Here is a 6,912-nt window from a genome sequence, read left to right as displayed (position 1 = left end):
AGATAGGTCTTAATTAATAGCTTAATGTTCTTAATTAATGACTAAATATTAGTTTTAATTGATGGCTAAAATGGTCTTAATTGATTGTTAAAGATGGTCATATAAATCAATTTATAACACTCTAATTTTAGATGACCATAAATAAAACAAATATGCATTGTTAAGATCTTGCCAAGGAAAAATCCAGTTGAAAAAACTAATGGCGAAAGAAAAAGAGTCAACATTCATGTATACTACCAAGTGCTTTAAGATTGCCTCATTAAAATCTTGCAAAGGAAAATCCAGTGGGATAAAACCTTAGCGAAGGAAAAAGAGTACAATCAGCACAAGTCTTTAAGACATTTATTCTCCTAAAAAGTGTATGATAATAAGTCTTCAAGTTTTCACATTCCAATAATCTGCACAATCTTCTCAAATGTTGCAGTTAGTAATGCTTTAGTGAATAAATCTGCCAGATTATCACTTGATCGTATTTGCTTGACATTAATTTCACATTTATTATGAAATTCATAGGTATAAAAGAATTTAAGTGAAATATATTTGGTTATATCACATTTGATATATCATTCTCTAATTTGAGTAATACAAGTAGTATTATTTTCGTATAAAATTGTTTGGCGATCATTAATCACTCGAAGATCATATTTTTCTTGAATATGTTAAATCACTGATCTTAACTAAATACATTCTCGACTTGCCTCATGAATTGCAATGATCTCTGAGTGATTTGAAGATGTAGCAGATAGTGTTTATTTGACAAATCTTCATGATATAGCAAAATTTCTATAAGTAAATACATATCTAGTTTGAGATCTACCTCTGTGTGGATATGAAAGATAACATGCATCTGCATATCCAACTAATTGTGCACTTGATCCATGTTGATAAAATAATCACATATCAACCATATCTTGGAGGTATCGAATGACATGTTTAATATCATTCCAATGTCTTCGAGTTGGTGATGAACTATATCTTGTAAGAAAATTAATTAAAAATGCAATATCAGGCTGAATGCAATTTGCAAGATACATCAGGGCTTCAATTGCACTGAGATAAGATATTTTAGGACCAAGAATTTCTTCATCGTCTTTACAAGGACGAAATGAATCTTTATACACATCAAGTGATCGAACAACCATTGGAGTACTCAGGGGATGACTTTTGTCCATGTAAAAGTGATTCAAGACTTTCTCTGTATAATTTGACTGATGAATGAGAATTCCATTTTGCAAATGCTCGAACTGCAGGCCAAGATAAAATTTCGTTTTGTCAAGGTCTTTCATTTCAATTCAATATTTAAATATGTAGCGGTTCTTCTAATCTCTTCAAGAGTTCCAACAAAATTTAGATCATTAACATAAACCGCAATAATAACAAATCCAGAGTCTGATTTCTTAATAAAAACATATGGGCATATTGGATTATTCTCAAATCCTTCTTTCAATAGATATTTGCTAAGACATTTATACCACATGTGTCTGGATTGCTTTAACCCATATAAAGATCTTTGAATTTTAATAGAATACATATTTCTGAATGTACTCAGATTATAAGTTTCAGACATTTTATATCCTTCAGGAATTTTCATATATATGTCATGATCCAATGATCCATATAAATATGCAATGACTACATCCATCAACTGCATATCCAATCTTTTTGTAACTACCAAAATAATAAAAAATCTGAATGTGATTGCATCCATAACAGGAGAATATGTTTTCTCATAATCAATCCCTAGTTTCTACAGGAAATCTTGTGCAACAAGTTGTGCTTTATATCATACAATTTCATTGCTCTCATTACGCTTACGTATAAATACCTATTTATATCTAACAGACATTACACCTTTTGGTGTTTGTACAATTAGTCCAAAGACCTCTCGTTTTACTAGCGAGTTTAATTCAGCTTCAATAGCTGATTTCATTTTGGCCAATCATTTCTACGTCGATATTCTTCAACAGTTCTTAGTTCAATTTCTTCATTACTTATGATAATGTCAAGTGTCATTTTATATTAAAATATGTTGTCGACAATAGTTTTCTGGTGTTCATATATCTCTATTAAATCATTTTACAAAATAAGGAGATATTTCACTGTGAGATACTTAGTTTTTAATTTTTCATTAAGATGGTGCCGAAGGAAAATCATTGCCTTAGTGTGGTCCTACCGGGACCTATGATTTCTTTCTTTAATTGTATCTCCCATCGCATCCAGATGGATCTTAGTATCAAGGATCTAAAATAAATAATTTTTTTTAAAAATGTCAAGAGTAACGAATTTCAATTTTATAAGATTTGACATTTTCTACGTATATAAATCAGAAACATAAGTATGTTTATATTGTAAATAAGAAATATATTTATAAAATCATGAGAATAAATATAGAGTTTCATTAAGTAATAATAAGTAACGTAACCTTTCATATTCATTTTGAGAACTACAAATAATATATTGAAAAACTTATTTGGAGTATAAGACTACTAGCTTCAAAATCGTCAGAACCATCGTGCTGATAAGGTATTATGAAACTAAAAGAGAAATGATATTACAAGAAAAAAAATTGTTATTCAATACAAAACTTAATCATATACAAGTGAATGATACCCATATATATAGGAGTACAAAAGGATTTAAGTATAGCTTAAGTCTTAATTAATAGCTAAAGATACATCTTAATTGATGGTTCAATGGTCTTAATTGATGACTAAAAATGGTTTTAATTAATAACTAAAGATGATCATATAAATAAATTTATAATATTATTGATATTTTGATTTTTGTTTTAATTGATATATATATATATATATATATATATGTATGTATGTATAAGAGCAGTGATTATGTTTTTAGACATTGATTTGACGATCATAAAACTAGCATTTATGATGAGTTATTGATTATAGAAGTGACTATTTGTGATGAAAATATATTCATTTTGACAGGAAATAGTTATTTTAGCAGGATATAATTGACTACAAATAAATAATTTTTTATAATGTACTCTTTTCTTTTTTAAGAAAAATAATTAAATATTTGTCTAATACCATAGCAAAAACAAGAACAAAATACCATGGAAGACATGTTTAAAAGGTGATTCTTTATATATTGCTAAGATTTTTATTATATATGAATATTAATTATTGTTATTATACGTGTTATTTCTTTTACATCTTTGTTTGGATATCAAGCTATGATCTGCATGCATGCATGTAGGATAATGTGAACCATTTTTATGATAAATAAAAATTTTATGTACTGTCACTTTTATATATTCTTTATACACTTCAATAATATGATTGATTGTGTCACTTTTTTTAATATAAAATAATTATTTTTACCAATTAGATTCAAAGAGTACGTAAAAAGTACGCAAAATATTTAAGTTATTCCTCAACATTTTGGTACGTAGTATCCATAAACCATATTCATATGAATTTCAACAAAAGTTCAAGACACTCTCCAACATTAAAATATTTAAATTATTCTCCCATTTTCTCCTTGAATTCCTCAAATATCTTCCATGGTTGGTGATCAACTCTCATGATTATTTTCATGTAAGCAATTAGAGACTTGCTGTTTTCTTGTAGTATTGAGCATCGAAATTAACAAACGTTTTGAATTTAATTAAAAAGGGTGTAAATATAAATATAAATTGATCATACTTCTAGTAGAAATATTGGAGAATATTTTCAACGTGGGAATTAGCAATAAAATTAAATTAATGATATGCATGTGAAGAAATGGTTAGCTTGTATATATATATATATATATATATGAAAAACAAAGAAAGAGTACTTGAGAATATTTTAAAATAGTCCACGTGATCTCTATGAAGTAATATTTATTCCTTTATCATTTACAATATCAAGAGCCTATGAAGAAAGAATTAATTACTTACCAATAAACCTTTTAATCTTGAATTGAATTGATTAAAACCCTAAACATGCATATATACTTAAAATATGGTTCTAGAATCTCCTCAGTCTCTGCAGGAGGTTGTGGTGCCTTCTCGATCTCATAAAATGTTGGAGGGGGAGGTCTGCGTGGTGTTTTCTAAGGATGAAATCGATAGGTCTGTATATCCTTTCCAATTTTCTTCGATGCTAAAATTTTTACGTGAAAGGCCTTTGTTGGATTCCATTTGTTCCTTCATTAGAACAAGGTGGGGGCTGCTTAAACAACCAGTGGTTTCATTGATGAGGAGGCCGTGGAATGTATTCATTCGTTTAACATCGGAAGAGGACTTTGTCAAAGCATTTGCCCCTGAGTCATGTGAGATTAATGGGATCCAATATAGAGCATTTCACTAGACATTGGAATTTCATGAGGATTAGGAACCAGTGTGTGCTCTAGTGTGGATTACGTTGCCAAGGTTGCCACCAAACTTCTACCATGAATCTTTCTTGCATAGTATCATGGCCCCAGTTGGTAGATTTCTAAAGCGTGATAACCCTACCAAATGTGCTACCAGCACGGATGGTGTGAGAGTGTGTATTGAAATGGACGTTAAAAGGACCCCTTGAAAGCATTATAAATCGGCACTCCTAGGAATCCACAGAGTTTTTATCAAGTGATTGAGTTTGAAACATTACCAGCATATTGCATATATTGCCATGTGCAAGGGCATAATGCTAAGACATGTAAATGGGAAGCAAAAAAATGGGAGGCAAACCAGAAAGTGAGGAAAGAAAATGGGAAGGCAGATCGCGTTTGGGTGCGGTTAGAGAAAATTGTTGATCAACCTGTGGTTGGTTTTCAGGAAGGAGAGACTAGTTAGTTGAGGGAACTACCTTTAAAGGAATCTAAAAAGCCATTAGAGAAGGTCCAGTTGTCTAAGGAAAGGGTGAATATTCTAAATGAAAAAGCCAATAATCTAAGTACGTCTTCTTTAGAGGCGGAAAAAATCATTCAAAATGATGAGAGTCCATTGGGGCGTGAAATAGGTCGGGTTGAAAAGAAGGATGTGGTGGATGATCACTATGAGATCGTGCACCATGAAAGGGGTGCACTAGGGGTGGAGTGTGTTGTAGGATTGCATACAGGTGAGTTATTGGGATGGATACCTCTATAACGGAGGGAGGATTGCAAGATGGTGGGGTTGCTGACCCTTCAGTGGATGATTCATACGATCCAGATCATGGTACGATTGTAGAGTTAATTGTGAGGGAGAGGAGGCTCTCAGATAATGAAGGGGAGGACATTGAAAGAGAAGAGAGCTTTGAGGTACATGCTCAGACCCTGAATTGGATGGGGTGTTAAAGCATTTGGCTAAGGGTAAGTTTGTATCATCTGACTCTGAAGTTCATCCTGCTATTCATATGAAGGTTAAGGGAACTAGATTAAAGGGCTCATCGGGGGTTATAAGCAAGCCCTCTCAACTTAATTTATAATGACATCTTATTTATTTTGGAATATGTGGTGCATTGACACCTCATGTTGACGTCTAAAGAAGTTTGTCTTAAAACTACGTCCGACTATCCTTGTAATTGAGGAACCAATGGTGGATCAATCTTGATTATTGTTATGGAGAGACAAATTGAGGTTTGAGAAGTGTGGTTCTAATGGTGGTGTAAGAGGTAAGTTGTGGATTTTTTGGTCACAAGATACGAAGCTTACAATGGAGAATATGGGGGATCAATTTTTATCAATACGAGTAGAGGATAGTCTAAGAGAGATGTAAGTCACTTTTGTTTATGTTAAGTGCTACTAGGCGGATTGGAGAAGACTTTGGAGCTCTTTGATAGATTTGAACATTCAAAATTTTCCCTGGACTGTTATGGGTGATTTCAATATAATTTCAATATAATAAGGTAGGATAATGAGAGGAGAGGGGTAGGCCGAGACTTGTGTTGGCCATGAAGGAATTCAATTGCTGGGTGGATGCTTGCAGATTGTTAGAGATGAGGTTTAGTGGGCAGTCTCTTTCTTGGTTTAATGGACATGCGGGTCTCTCGTGAAGCTAGCCATGATTGGATCGTATTTTTCTTAATTCGGTGGCTCTTGATTCTTTTCCTGATGCACACATGAAGTATCTCCCTAGGACTTCTTCGGATCATGCTCTAATGTAGATTTTGTTGGAAGACAAGACAGAGCTGTATGGTTTTCCTTCCTTTAAGTTCCAGCAAATGCAGGTTTCTCATGACCAATTCTTTCATTGTGTTTCATAGGCTTGGAATGGAGAAGTGGGAAGGGGTTCAAGGTTGGACATCCTTGCGATGAAGCTTAAACGTTTAAAGACTACTTTGAGATTATGGAATAAGCAGGTTTTTGGTAGGATAAAGCATCATATTACGGAGTTAGAAGACTGTATTAAGGGTATGGAGGAGAGTTTGCAAGTCACCTTCTTGGAAGATGTCGAAACTGATCTAATGGTTTCTCAAATTGAGCTTTCAGTTTGGCTTGAAAGAGAGGAGCAACAATTAGCCCAACAAGCGAAGCAATCTTGGGTGCAAAAGGGTGAAGCCAATTCAATTTTTTTTTTATGTGCCATGAGTCGCCGAAATCATCACGAAGTGAAGGAAATGAAATTGAAAGATGGCTCAAGTTTGACTTCTCCTGAATAGATTCATGAGGGGGCCGTTCAATACTTTCAAAATTTTTTTGAGGCTGAAGCAAGACGTGCAGAACCAAATTTGGAGGACTTGGTTCAAGAGGTGATACTTCAAGAGGAAAATGAGATGTTATGTAGTATTCCGATGTCTTAGGAAGTTCATGATGCTTTAATGTCTATCCTAGTAGATAGAAGCTCGGGCCATGACGGGTTTGGTTCGGATTTTTATTGTTCTTGTTGGCAAATTGTTGGTAGTGATGTTATGGAGACAGTGGCTGGGTTTTTTTAAAGGTATGGCTCTTCCTCGGTTTTATACAGCTTCCTTCTTGGTCTTGATTTTGAAAGTGGATAATTCG

The sequence above is a fragment of the Carya illinoinensis genome, chromosome 15 (assembly GCF_018687715.1).
Source record: "Carya illinoinensis cultivar Pawnee chromosome 15, C.illinoinensisPawnee_v1, whole genome shotgun sequence".
Taxonomy (NCBI): domain Eukaryota; kingdom Viridiplantae; phylum Streptophyta; class Magnoliopsida; order Fagales; family Juglandaceae; genus Carya; species Carya illinoinensis.
Note: the sequence above shows the minus strand (reverse complement) of the source record.